General features: G+C 45.1%; 1 long non-coding RNA gene across 2 annotated transcripts in view; it reads right to left on the reverse strand.

Annotated features, from left to right (window-relative positions):
* Positions 1 to 260: 260 nt before the first annotated feature.
* The window catches only part of LOC126490300 (uncharacterized), a 28354-nt gene continuing 14373 nt past the window's right edge, over positions 261 to 14241 (reverse strand). The window contains exons 1-7 of one of the 2 annotated variants that reach the window (XR_007589159.1): positions 9495 to 9906; positions 7679 to 8627; positions 6975 to 7291; positions 6261 to 6395; positions 5680 to 5863; positions 4863 to 5051; positions 261 to 529 (exon numbers count right to left, since the gene is read on the reverse strand). This is a non-coding gene — a long non-coding RNA (uncharacterized lncRNA). Of the gene's footprint in view, positions 530 to 4862; positions 5052 to 5679; positions 5864 to 6260; positions 6396 to 6974; positions 7292 to 7678; positions 8628 to 9494; positions 9907 to 14241 lie in introns of those variants that run through there. The other variant, XR_007589160.1, reaches the window with a different exon arrangement.

Here is a 14241-nt window from a genome sequence, read left to right on the forward strand (position 1 = left end):
GTAACCATAGTAATTGCCCCCAGATGGCCTCCAAATGTAACAACCTTTCCATAGCTGCAGCTGACCAATTAACACAGGACAGGTACCCCACCCCAAAGTGTCAGTGCCAAAGCTGTCGCTGGAATAGCTCAGAAAGTGCACGTCATGATGAAGAGTACACAGGGCCAGAAGATCAAGACTGAGAAGCAAGTGACCCGGTATTTCTCTTCGCTTGTGTTTGGATGTCACGGGTTTCTTTCAAGGAGAAGCAATGGCCAGGATAATAATCAAGTAAACATTTAATAAAATAATTTCCACACCAGGCCTGTAAAAATCTTGTTTAAATTATAGAGATAATTACACTGTTAAAGTTTCTTCAAGTGACCTGTGTTTGAATACATGGGGTCCACAGCTCTGACGTATTGTGGTCAAGTCTCCCACAAGAAGCCAAGGGCTGCTGGGCTGTGTCCCTCCCAGCCAGATACTCAAGAGAGCTCACCAGCTGTTCTTCAGATTCCAGACACTCAATAATGCTCTTCAGCAGACACATCTGATGAGACAAAAATCAGATTCACACACATTTATGCACGAGCCATTCACTAGAATGTTGCTTAATAAAAAACACGTTAGCAGGTTGAGAAACAGATCTCACACAGCAGAACCATCATTGGTGAACGGTGAAATGCCCACTAATGGTTTTCTCTATTTCCCCTTCCCATACGCCCTGTCTTGGGTGTCCTTGTCTAGATGGGGCTGTCTGACCTCATGAGTGTGTTCTGGAGCATTTGCATGTGTTGGCTCAGGTGTGAATACTGAGGGGTCTAAACTGTCCTATCGTCCTTGTTTTCTGAGAACTTTGCCCTGAAGCTGGAGGTGAGAAATGTGGCCCAACCATCTGCAGGGGAATCCCAAGGAGTCTGTCTCCTTCTGTTTCCACTGGCATGACACTATAGCCTCTCACTGCTGTGCAAGGCTTTCATGTGTTGCCACATCTGAGCTCAGGTCCTCAAATTTGCAGAACCAATAGTCAGTTTAGTTGAGCTATCATCTCTGGCACAAGAAGGGAATTGTTGATGGTTAGGTTCTCATGTCATTATATCTCTCACGAGCATGTATTATGTACAGTACAGGCAGCATATGGATCATAGACCTTTGTGGTGGTCGATCCCATGCTGAAGCTCTGTACAAGAAGCATGAGCCTTGCACTGTGGGGTTTGAAGCACTTGAGGGAACATACAAACTGAGATACCCCATTGGCTTTCATCAGTTTCCTTCCATGGTGAGCAGCTTGCAGCACCAGGGAGGTTAGATAGAAAAGGTATGTCAGGACTTGTATTAAGATCTGCACTGTGGTTTTGCTGGCTCAAAGGGGCACACAAGTGTTCCTCTCCTGTGATGAGCAAAGTCCCCAAGGAAGATAAGGCCTGGTGTCTTAGATCCATTGAAAGGAAGTAACCTGGCCTATTGGGTGGTGACTCTAATGGATTCAATAACTTTGGTCTGTCAGGAACACATTTCCTTCACATTGCCTGAGGTTGGCAGCCTTTGCCTCGAGGGGAGATGGGCAGACCTATGCCTTAGGTTCTCACTGTAACCGAGTGTTCAGTCTGAATTCCCAGTGCTATTCAACCATGACAGAAATAACTGATGAGGTGATGTTTGCCCAGAGTTTACCATTTCTACCACTTCTTCCAAAGTCTCATGAGGAAGGTTGTGAAAATCTTTCATTGCTTGCTAAGAAGATTTTTCCCAATTCAAGAAGCTCACTGAAAGAACATTCCCTAAACACCATGGTACCCTGCACTAGGCCATGACTTATGCTTCACGGACCTAGTATGTCTTGGATACTATGTCAGGGGCCAGGGTTCACTGATGCTGACTCTCACATGTGATGTGGGAGTGATTTCTTATTAATAAAGAAACTGCCTAGGCCCCTTGATAAGGCCCACCCTTAGGTGGGTGGAGAAAACAGAGGAGATTTCTGGGAGAAAGAAGCTGAGTGAGTGAGTCGCCATGATGCTCCCACTCCAGACAGACGCAGGTTAAGATCCTCTCTGGTAAGCCAGCTCATGGGCTACACAGAATATTAGAAATGGGTTAGAACAATATGTAAGAGCTAGCCAATAAGAAACTGGACCTAGCCAGGCCAGGCAGTGTTTGAAAGAATACAGTTTCCGTGTAATTATTTCTGGGTATAAACTAGCCATGCGGGCGGCCGGGTGCCGGGGACGCAGCCCTGCCGCTCCTATTTCAACAGATGGCGCCCAGACGTGATGGGCTAAATCCACTTAAAAACCTGAGAGGGCTTAAAAAGGAGAGAGAGAGAATTTAAGACAGCTTTTTGCTGTTTCTGGGTTGCGTGCCGCAAAGAAATTGTCCTGACTCGGCAGCAGGAAAAAACTGGCTGTTTTAAAATGCCGGCTTTCTGGGCTGTGCCGCCATTGTGATCTCTGTCTGGCTCCGGCGGGAGACAGAGCTTATGAATGGAGCATTTGGATTAAAGTGCTACGATTTGTTTGATGGCAACTAGACTGCTGTGTGCCTAAAAGGGGGACATTGTGTGCCGCAGCTCAGAGGCACAAGCAGCTCCGCCATGCTAATGGTGCAATGTGCAAGGATCAGAGGCACGAGCGGCTCCGCCATGTTGGACTGGGCGGGGCCAGCATACAGTACCTGTTTTTGACCTAGGAATGTCACAGCTTAGATTCTTAAGCGCTTAGTGATTTAAAGGCGCAAAACAAAGTGCTCCTGGATAGTAAAAAAGTTACAGATTCACAATAAAACAGATTCAGACACTGTTGGATAAATGTACGTAGGCTTGGGAAAGAGAAGAAAAAGAATATAAAGAATAAAGTTAATGTCTTAAAAAGAAAAAGGGTAAAGTCTTTAAAGAGACAGAGTACAGAAGTACAGATAGTTATAGATTAAGAGAAATAAAGAAAAATAAGCCACGTAAAAATGGAAAATTCACAGAGAGTCTGGATTATGTACATTGTGTTTTCTTTAAAATTTTTGACTGTGAAGGAGCTAAGTACAGAGAGACATTTCATTATATGGGCTGCCAAGCTAAACCAAAATGGATTTCATGAGGGTATTATGATTTCAGAATTTGGGTCTAAGGATATGATGCTTTGGAGAGGGTCTTCTTTTGTTTTTGCAGAGGATGAGACCCTGTGGATTGCATCTATTCCGATTTGGTATGATAGACCACGCCCTCCTGAAAGGTTGCTGTGAACACCCTCAAAAAATTGCTTCGCTCAATTGCCAACTGAGATGAAACTAGCACACAGGTTATATCATGAACGACCTAATTAACGACGCCCCTATTCAGCAGGAAGCAGTTTGGAGAGAAAAAACTACGCCCATGTTCCCAAATATTGTTTATAAATGTTCTTTTACATTTAAAGGGGGATATGATATAGATATGAATAATTTGCATTGGTATGGATTTTAAGGTCAATTTTGTTATATGTATATGTATTTTTGATCTTGATTAAGGTATTGTGATTGTGTAGTTCATTTAAAAATGTAATGTATAATTAGGAAATATAGGTTGTTAATGGATAATCATCGCTAATAGTTAAGCTTGTAGTCATGTTAATTAGATTTTCTAGATATATAGAGATATATTTCAGTTAGATAGGCATTCTTCATATCTTTCAAAGACTGCAGAATATGGCATTTAAAATATTTTAATAACTTAGGACTTTTCATGACAAGGAGACACGTCTGCTCCTGGCAGCACCAGCTACTTCAAGAGGAAGATGGGCATCGAAGAGGATCCTTATGGAGTTGGATAGTCATTTGGGCAAGAAACTGCTCTTGCCTGGACTGTTGCATAAACTGGACACAGAGAACCCTCAGAGAGAGGACTGCTGAACTTGCCTAAAGGTGAGATGGTCTTTCGGGGTTCCTGATTCATGAAAGAGTCTGCGAGACATTCTGCAGGACACAGCAGAAAATGACTGAACTGTCTTTGAAATTTCCTGCTTCATGGAAATGTATCTGGATACCATGGGCCTGTAGGCCGAAGATGGATGCCCCAACGGTACCAAAGAACTTTGGGTGACTGTCCAGGCAGCGAGATGTCTCTGTCATTTCTAGAGTTTTCTTATTTCTTGTTTACTTAGGTAATATTATATCCTTCTGGAGTCTTTGATGGAGTTGAAGAATGAATAGTTATAGTTTTCCTTAGTTATGGTAAGAGATAAAATAGATATAAATATTGTAACTGTAATTCTTACTTGATAACTGTTTTGTTATATGTAATTTTACTATGCTAAAGTTAAAGCCTTTCTTTTTTGTTTAAACGGAAAAAGGGGAAATGATGTGGGAATGATTTCTTACTAATAAAGAAACTGCCTTGGCCCATTTTATTGGATAGAAAATTAGGTAGGCGGAGTATACAGAAGAGAATTCTGGGAGAAAGAAGGTTAGAGGAGGAGTCGCCATGATGCTCCCACTCCAGACAGATGCAGGTTAAGATCCTCTCTGGTAAGCCAGCTCATGGGCTACACAGAATATTAGAAATGGGTTAGAACAATATGTAAGAGCTAGCCAATAAGAAACTGGACCTATCCAGGCCAGGCAGTGTTTGAAAGAATACAGTTTCCGTGTAATTATTTCTGGGTATAAGCTAGCCATGCGGGCGGCCGGGTGCCGGGGACGCAGCCCTGCCGCTCCTATTTCAACACACATGTCTTTGGGGCAGGATCCACATGGTATGTGCAGGTTGACAGACTGCCACTGGGGTCAGATTTCCATTGTCACACATGGCAGACCACTGATAGTTTTGTGAGTCTGTCTCTCAATGAGAATTGTGGGCTCTGCTTATTATTTGTTCTTTTCCAGAGACACAGTCTCAGGATCTAGCCTGTTCTGACCTTGTGTGGTGGTCATGAGACATCCAAAACGGGTTCAGGAAGCCAGACATGGGGCTGGTGTGAATGCCGCTTCCTCCAAAAAGTTTCTGAGGGAAAGAAATGGATCGCAATCGTCTCTTCTCACATCTTCCTGAGATGATCACGAGAGACAAGGCCGGAAAACATTGAGGACGTTTCCTAGAACACCTCCTGGGGAAGAGAGACACAGTGACACTTCTGCACCCTGAAAATGCCATCAGAGCACAGGGCGGCAATTTCACCAGTCAGAACACAGTGTACTGTTACCCCAAGGGACCTTGTGAAGTGCTTAGATAATCTGCGGTATTATTTTGAATGAGAATGGACCCCATAGATGCACATATTTGGATACTTAGCCCACAGATTGTGAAACACTTTGGGAAGGATCAGAAGGTTGGTTGGAGGAGGTGTGTCACTAGGGAGTTAAAAAGCATTAAGGATTCAAAAGCCAAAACCATTCCAAGTAAGCTCTCTCTCTACAAATCTGTCTCTGTCTGTCCGTCCGTCTGTCTGTCTGTCTGTCTGTCTCTCAGACTATGCGTGAGAACCAGATGTAAACTATCAGTGACTGCTCTAACAAAATGATAGCCTGCCTATCGCTACATTGCCTTTCCTACAACGGCCACATGTTCTAAGCCTTTAGAAATGTCGACCACACATAACACGCTTTCTCTTGGAAGTTGTCTGGGTCATAGTGTTGTCACAGCCATGAGCTAGAAACAAACACACGAGCAATGCAGGAAAAGGCCAATTCAGTAAGCAGATGCTGGAAGAGAAAGCATTTTGTGTCTTTCTGTACCTTGTTCCTGTCTCCTGGGCCCGAGAGCAGCTGGGAAAGGTTTCAGGGAGGACCCACTGCGTCATCATCACCACAGGTGGAGCAGTGTAGACTGTCTACAGGTATGGTTCAGGAACTCTTTTTCCAGAGAAATTGCTGAGCTTGCACAGAGGTCCACATTCCCAGTGACCAAGGCCAGCAGCCTCTGCAGAGGAACAAAGGTCAATTTCATTGCTGTGTTTATGGCAAGATCAGATAGCAGAATCTTATCTTGCACCACAAAGAGATATAAGTATCTCTTAGTGAAGTCAAACCGCTTCAGCTGAGTGGTCTCCACAGATTAGGCACTTACATTCCTGTTGCCAGCACTTCCTGTTGACCCAGAAAGCTGCCCCCTACCTTAAAGGTGCCAGGGGGACATTGCAGATACCTCACCCAGTAAGGCTGCACACACACTACCATGTGCTAGCTTTTGCAGCTCTGAGGCAATTAGGTGTCCTTGTATTCTTGACCCTGAAGGTGGACACTGGGATCAAAGAAGTCCCATGGATGCCGGCCTTGCCTGGGCAGTGATGCTCCACATGCTGTCAAGCACTACTTACCCATTCACAGCAGGCAGAACGATCGCAGACCTTCACTCAATTAAAGCCAAGGAATCCCCCACGGGGACATGAAATTTATCTGTGTGAATACTCCTTGGATGGGACAGTAGCACCTTGAGGTCTGAAGGAAGGAGGCTGAGAAGACAAAGACACAGATGTCACCAGATCAATTCAAGCCTGGGTCAAGCAGAAAGAGGAAGAGGCTTCTGGGAAGTATGTGGTTTCTCTTCTCTGCAGCCACACCCTGTCTGAGCATCTCAGGTCGAGAGCAGATTTCTCAGGCAGCATTCACCTGTTGCAGCTTGGAATAAGCTGGAACCCATGAGGAAGACAGGGTCTTCTTCTCGGGGTACCCATGCATCACTTGCTCCCTAATCTCCTCTTCAGGGAAATTCTGCTCCTCTCCTTCTTGGTTGTGGACCCTGTCACCACCCACACATTCATTCCTTACTTTTCTGCTCTCAGAATGGAATTTCCTCTGGATAAATCACTTCCTCCCCATCCAGACGCATGCCCTTTCTTCTGGCCTCTCTGACTGATTTTATCCCTTGACATGTCCCCCTTGCCCCACTCCTCCTTCCCCCTCCTCTTCCCGTGCCTCCTTACCACCTAAGAGGAAAGCGTGCAAGCACTTCTTTACATGTGCTCATTGATTCTGTTGATGGAAGTGAGGGGAGAAGGAGATGGGGACCCAGAGTCATGTGAGGCACTTACTTCTGTCAGATGGACTACAGAGGAGGGATGGCTGCCTCTTAATAACAAGGTGGTTATGTAGCTGGCTTCTCCGTCCAGTCACTAGTGCTGGAGGAACAATGCTCGTCAAACAGTGGGGAGATGGTTGCTCATACTCTGCAGCAGAGGAGGGTACAGAGAAGGCGACCTGGTTGCTAGAGGTGTCTGGCAGGTAACAACAGGTTTGGGGTACACCTCCTTTGAAGTTCTGGCCTGGCTCCTCTGGGGCTGTTAAGTCACACCAGGCTGAACACAGACCAATGGTTTAGGAACCATGGGCCTGGGCCTCATCTTTAACCCTTGAAAGACACAACAAAGGACTGTTAGTGACTTTGACATAGAAGGACTTGGCAAAGAGCTGCCTTGTGATACCACAGCTCTCCACAGGCTTCTTCCCTTCCTAAACTGTTGTCCCTTTGACAAAGTCCTCCTTCCTCCTGTCTCCCTCCATCCCCAACCCCTGCCAACACCCTCTGCTGTCTGCTACTGGTTCAACTTCCCCAGACTCCTCATGAGCAGGATTCAGTGTGAAGCTCCTTTGGGGGCTCCAGATACCTTAAGGTTTGTGTCTCATAAAGGGCTGCAGCCTGGCAGTGGCAAAGTGCCTTTGAAAAAAGACATATCAAATACATATGTGAATTTTCTGGTCCTGCCCACTCCATCTTCCATTCCTTGTTATCCCTTACCTGGATGCTGTGTCTTTTGTCCTTGGGGTGGGGAAACAGCAACAAAACCTTCTAAACAGGTTCCTAATCTCCTTCCAGTCCCTTCCGCTGTGCTTCTTGGAGCCTCTGGGTGCCTCCTGGGGCTGCTCATTTGCAGACGCTGAAGCATGTCTTTGACTATTTCATGTTGGTTGTTTCCATGACAGGGAGGGGCACATCATATATGTGATCCCACGTCATCTGGCTGATAATGTTCTGTACTGGTGACGTTGTTCTCTCTAATGTCAGTAACATCCTCTGGTCCAAGGTCCTTTTGGTAGTCGGTATCCTCCGAGAACCCAGACATCCAGAGTCATGAGGACAAAAGCGATGGTGCGGCCAGTCTCGTCCATCTCAGCCTCCATGTGTCCCCTTACACGTGTCACCAAAGGGGGCAGCATTTCCTGTCTCTGCAGACTTGCCTAATGCCTTCAAACAACCACTCCGTGGGGGCAGAATTCACAGGTGAGTTAATATCTGATGTATAGGTCAGATGAGCTGGACCTCTAGAGAAGCCCTCGGTACCTTTTTCATTTCCCTCCTGCACTTTGTTGCCTTTTGCTGATGCCATGAACTCTGGTAGAGTCAGCTCACGGCATCTCCTCTTTAAGGGAAAGGGAGGGAGGATGAGGTGACGTGCAGGCTTCCTGATGGAGCAGATCTTTTGCTGATGTTCTATTCGCCCAAGGATGGAAATTTTTCTCTGGTACAGGATATCATTTTGGGACAGGAACTCAAAAAAATCTCTTTGTTCCAGTAGTTTCCAAAGTTGTCCTCTGCCATGTGGTTCAGGAGCACAATGCTCACCAGGGTGGAGACATACCACCTTGAACCTATTTGTCTGGACACTGGTGATAAATTGGCATTACTGAGATCCTTCCATGATATTTTCTCTACCTTACCAGGAGGGGAATGGCACCACCACAAAATGCTAGAAACAAAACAAAACAAAACAAAATCAGCTCCAGGAGTCAAGGTTACGGCTACCAATTTGTAGTCATGAAAATCAAAGGCCTCTCCAGCATCCTAATGAGGCATCTTGGGGTCAAAGTTAAAAAAAAAAAAACCCAACCCAAACCCCAAAGCAGTTATGAGAAAGGAAAAGGAAGATCAGAGCTGGAAATAACTGGACACTTGGCTGGTTAAACAAAGGTCAGAGAAACAAAGAGCTGGTCCTTTGAAAGAACCAACAAATGTGACAACCCTTGATGTGAGCCACCCAAAGGAAGATACAAATTACTGAATGTGAGACAGGAAAGAGACGAGTATGATCCATGGGAACTCTAGGAGCTGCGAGAAAACCTTGTACTCCAAAGTGTTGACAACCCTCAAAGAGATTGCTCAATTCACCAAAGGACACCAACATTGATATAAGAGGTTACCAAACATGTACCGGCTGCTGCCTTCCCTCTGCTGTGCCCCAAGATCCCTCTGAGCATGTTTTGTCTCACGAGTGGCATGGTGGCAGAGGAAGAGTCTTACAACGATATGGGAATTGATAAGCCTGGGGAAATGCTGTGGGAAGTAGCAAAGCTATTGAGTTGGTCCAAGTGCATGGTATAGTCAAACTATTTTCTAAAGCTAATATGTACTGACAAAAGCTTTAAGGTTTAGAAATAAAGCAATGCACAAAATGTCAAAGATAAATGAATAGACAGCAATACAAATATGGATGATAACAAAAATAACTGAAGCAAATGCACAAAGTAAATCCCAAACTACAAACAGTAAACCAAAATCTTTGCCCCAATACTACCCGCTCCCCCCATTCTCCCCCGCACCCAGGAAATAAACTCACTGTGTTCAGGTCAATGGCGATCACCGATGTCCAATTCCAAAGATGGATACTAACAAACTAACACTCCCAGAACAAAATTCGGAGTCCCACTGCTTTGTAGCCTACTAACAGCTTCACTGCAGTATAAGGACAAGGTCCAGGCCAAGCTGGTCCCTTACATGGGTTGGGGACTCTTTCCTCACAGTGAGGCAACTGTTATCACTGCACTGATAGTCTTCCCTGGTCTCTTAAGGACCAACTACCTCCAGCCAGGCCATACATCGAAGAGTTTCTTAATTGCTCAAACAGGACCACCTAAGGAGACCAAGGGATCAAGCACATGGGACAGTATAAGATATGTCATAATATGTCATATTCAATCCATGACAAAGACCTTTTACCCTTAATGGTAAGTGTGTGTGTGTGTGTGTGTGTGTGTGTGTGTATGGAAAGAGAGAGAAAGAGAGAGAGAGAGAGAGAGAGAGAGAGAGAGAGAGAGAGAGAGAGAGAGAGACTGGTAGATTTACTGTGACTGGTAGATTTACTGTGTAATTTGTGATGGATCACTAACTACTATTCCTGTCTAAAGTCGGGATAACTGAAGATGTTCACCGAAGCAGAGGTTTTAAGGAAAGTGAGACTGATGCATCTCTGCCTTTGAAACATCCATTCCTTGTCAATTTGTTATTTGGTAAATTCTGGCATAGTGGAAAGACGTAGTGTTCCTTTGTGTGTGTGACAAAGTATGCTTAGGACACACCCTCTTTTTAGGGGTGTATAATTTTCTGGGGACACCTTCCACTCAGCTGAGCTGAACCTTGGCATACAGCTGTTCACTATTCTTTTTCTTCAAATGATCCTAGCTCCATCACCACCTCCCTTCTCTGTCAGACCCAATTCTCCTCCATTTCCTCCTCAGAAAAGAGCAGGGTCTCCAAGAGATGACAAAGAAAGATACAAGGAGACATGACAAAGGCCTCCTGTGAAGGAGAAAAAGGCAACCCAATGTGAGGAAAAGAGTCTCAAGAGCAGGCATAAAAGTCAGAAAAACACAAGCTCCTACTATCAGGAGTCCCCCCCAAAACACCAAGATAACAACCTATAACATCTACACAGAGAACCTGGGGCAGACCCATGCAGGTCCTGGGCTTGTAGCTTCCATTTCTGTGGGCCCCTGAGTCCTACTTAGTTTCTTTGGTGGGACACGTCAAATTTCCTTATTTCAATTGAGTGTTTTCTTTGATAAGAAGTGTGACAAAGACACTAGCCTTTAACTGTCAACGTTAATATCTGGGCTAACACCTCCTACTGGTGAAAAAATACTCTAAGAATGTCAGAACCAGAGAACAACCCAAGGATGCTGTACATCAAACACCAATATACACAAAGTACACCTTGACCACTTATATATTTGGGAAGTATAATCAAGTTACTTTTTCTGTTAATGTGACAAAAGACCTGACGAAAGCAATGCAAGCAGGGTCCATTTGGGCTCACATTTAGGGTGCAGTCTGTTCCAGTAGAGTCTATGCCTGACTGCTGCTGCTAAGGCCTTAGTACCTGCTGAAGACCTTCCTCTTTCACAGGTCTCACTAGGCTCCTGCAGAGGCACTGCCTATGCATCTTCAGATAATACATTTCCAAAACCATGGTTGTTATTGCAATATTTTATTTTGTTTTAATAAAGCTTGCCTAAAGATCATCTCCCTACAACAACTGGCACCCAACCCAACGTGGTCAACTATTTAGTAAAACCTGAAGTCGGGGTGGGGGTGCTTCATCACCAACAGGGATAATCTGAACGTGACCGTAGGAAAAAATGCAGGAAGAATGCAGAAGGAAGGGCAGCTTCAGACTTCATTGCTGTTTTGAATCAGAGTAATCCAAACTTTAATTTATAGACTTTCCACTTGACCAAGTCAGGCCCACCAAGACATCTCAGTTTGGGCCATTTCTTAGGAAAATGACCTGTAAACTGTGCCAAGTCCCTTTACACTATCACCTGGGTCACGTTTAGTGAGGTGACTCCTGGGATGTGTGAAGGCTTCACAGGGCACTACTCCCCTCCTCCCTCTTTTTCCCACCAGGGAGCTATCCTAAAAGCATGTCCTATGGAGACACATACTAGAGGGGAAGTTGTAGCCCACAGCTGAGTTGAGCCAAGGTGACAGGCACAGAGCTCTTTCTCTTGGAACTTGCAGCTTTGACCAGATGTGCTTTACTTCCCTTTGGTTTTGGTTTGGTTTTTACATTTATTTCTGAACTCATACCATGGCATGTTGAAATAGGAGCGGCAAGGCTGCGTCCCCAGCACCCCAGCCGCCTGCTAGCTTCTGCCCGAAATAACAACACACGAACTGTATTCATTTAAAGACTGCTTGGCCCATTTCTATCTAGCCTCTTCTAGGCTAATTCTCACATATTAATTTAGCCTATTTCTAATAACGTGTGTAAGCACCCCAAGGTACGCTTACCGGGAAGATTCTAGCCTACATCCATCCTGGGTCGGAGCTGCCTGGGAGAGCTGAGCGTGGCGTCTTTGCTCCAGAGAGCAGAGCTGTCGAGTCTGTCTGAGGAGTCTTACCTCACTTCCTCTTCCTCCTGTTTGCTCCTCCCACCTATGTTTTAACCTATCAGGGCAAGCAGTTTATTTAATTAACCAATGAAATCAAGAGATTGATATATGACACTCCCACATCAATGGCATATATGTGGCTGTCTGAGGACAACTGAAGGAGTCGGTCCTGTGTCCATGTGGATTCCAGGGATTGAACTTTTGCCATCAGACTTGCCAGGAAGTACCATGTCACTGTCAGGTCCAAAGTGGGAAACTGTACCAGTTGGTTTAATGTCAATTTGGCACAAACTGGAATCATCAGAGAGGAGGGAGCCTCAACTGAGAAAATACCTCCATAAGATCCAGCTGTAGGCAGGCTTAAAGGGTAAGATCTTAACTAATAATTTATGGGGAAGAGCCCAGCCCAGTATGGATGGTGCCATCCTGGGACTGCTGGTCCTGGGTTTGTATAACAAAGCAGGCTGAGCAAGCCATGCGGAGCAATCCAATAAGCAGCATACTCCATGGTTTCTGCATCATCTTCTGTCTCCAGCTGCCTGCCATGCTCAAGTTCCCATTCTGGATTCCATTGATTATCCACTGTGATGTAGAAGAGGAAGATGAATAAATGCTTTCCTCCCAAGTTGCTTTGGTCATAGTGTTCTATTAAAGCTATACTAACCCTAGCTCAGACAGGGCCCCAGGCCCAAATGACAGTCTGGGCTCATGGCAAGCTGGATTTTGACTGGGCAAACAGACGGATTGCTAGTGGAAAAACAAAAGTGTAAAATCAAAATTCTCAGAAACTTGTGAATGAGTTTATGTTTGTCAGGAAGAGCCATCAGTGCCCTTATCTGCACATTCGCGATACTGGAGTCAAACCTGTGAGAGAAACTCATGCAAAAAAATAGGTTTGCAGAAAGAAACTGAGATGAATTTCCCCTAAGATGAGCTTTATAGGAAAGAGAGTCAGAGGAACATTGGCAGCTAGGCTCATGTTCAGGCCTTGAAGAAGGGAAAGAGAAGAAATGGGAAGCTATGCCAGAGGCAGCATGATGGGGTCTAGGCAGGAAGGGAGAGGGCAAGAGTGAGACAGAGGAGGAATGGGAGGCTTCCCTCTAGAACCTGGACAGGAGGTGCACTAGGAAAATGAGCATTTAACAGACAGAATGTGGGATAATGAAGAAAGACGGAGAAATGATAAAGCCCCTCTTCCCCCGACCCAAAGCTGAACCAGACTGAACAGTTATCACGTACAATATTGCAGAAGTTGATGGACCAGACTGACTCCATCTTGAGGACGGAAGCCATTTTCCTATAAGGTCACAACAAGTTGACTTCTGTTTGCTGCAAAATTCTGCCGACCATGTTTTAACTTGCTTCTGAATTTGACATGCTCCCAACACAGGGGAGTTTGACTCATACCATGAATATATCCTGATAAGATGTTCTGCAAAATAATTTTAAAATGTTCAACCAAGTTCCTACATAAGCAAAATTTCTCTGGAAATCTCCCAACCCTTGAAAAGCCCCTAGCCTTGCGGTTTTTTGGACAATGCAAACTCTACCTTCTCCTGTATTTGATGCTATTTTGTTTTCAACTCCTGCTTTAGGGAGATAGTCCTGTCTTGACAGAAAATAAAGCTTGGTTGTTTTGACTGTAGAATTAGGGTAATGGTCTTTACTCTCACTTGGTGGGCTTAATGAAGTCAGAAGGATTGAGGTATTAGTTTCTAATATCACACCACGTGAACTAGCTGCACACACCAAGAGAGTGGTGACAGGTAGTATTCTGCTAATGATAAGAAAATGGAAAAATGCAAGCCCACGGGAAGGCTGGTTTCTCACCAACTCTGTGACTCAGAGACAGCTGTGGGGAACAGGGCACATGCTGTATACTGAGAAGGGGGAGACACTTGGAGAGCCTATGACATGGCACAGCTCTTCTCTCATCCACAGCCCCAGAACTGTCTGAAGTCAGTGTGCCCAGCCTGGTGTAAATCATGTTTTACTTTTCTACAGGAGTTAGCGACCTGCAGCACCTTCTTTCCTTTTGTTTTATTAGTGAACTGCCCCACTTTCCACTGAAGGAAGAGCAGTACACCTTCTCTTCAGCAGACCTGAAAAGTGGCATCCATGGGTGTCAACTTCGGGATCACTATGGAGTAAAACACAGGGAACTGAACACAGTTTCTGAAGCACCCAGGGAGT

This window comes from Alexandromys fortis, unplaced genomic scaffold (genome assembly GCF_014885135.2).
Source record: "Alexandromys fortis isolate MF-2015 unplaced genomic scaffold, M_Fortis_MF-2015_v1.1 scaffold_239, whole genome shotgun sequence".
Taxonomy (NCBI): domain Eukaryota; kingdom Metazoa; phylum Chordata; class Mammalia; order Rodentia; family Cricetidae; genus Alexandromys; species Alexandromys fortis.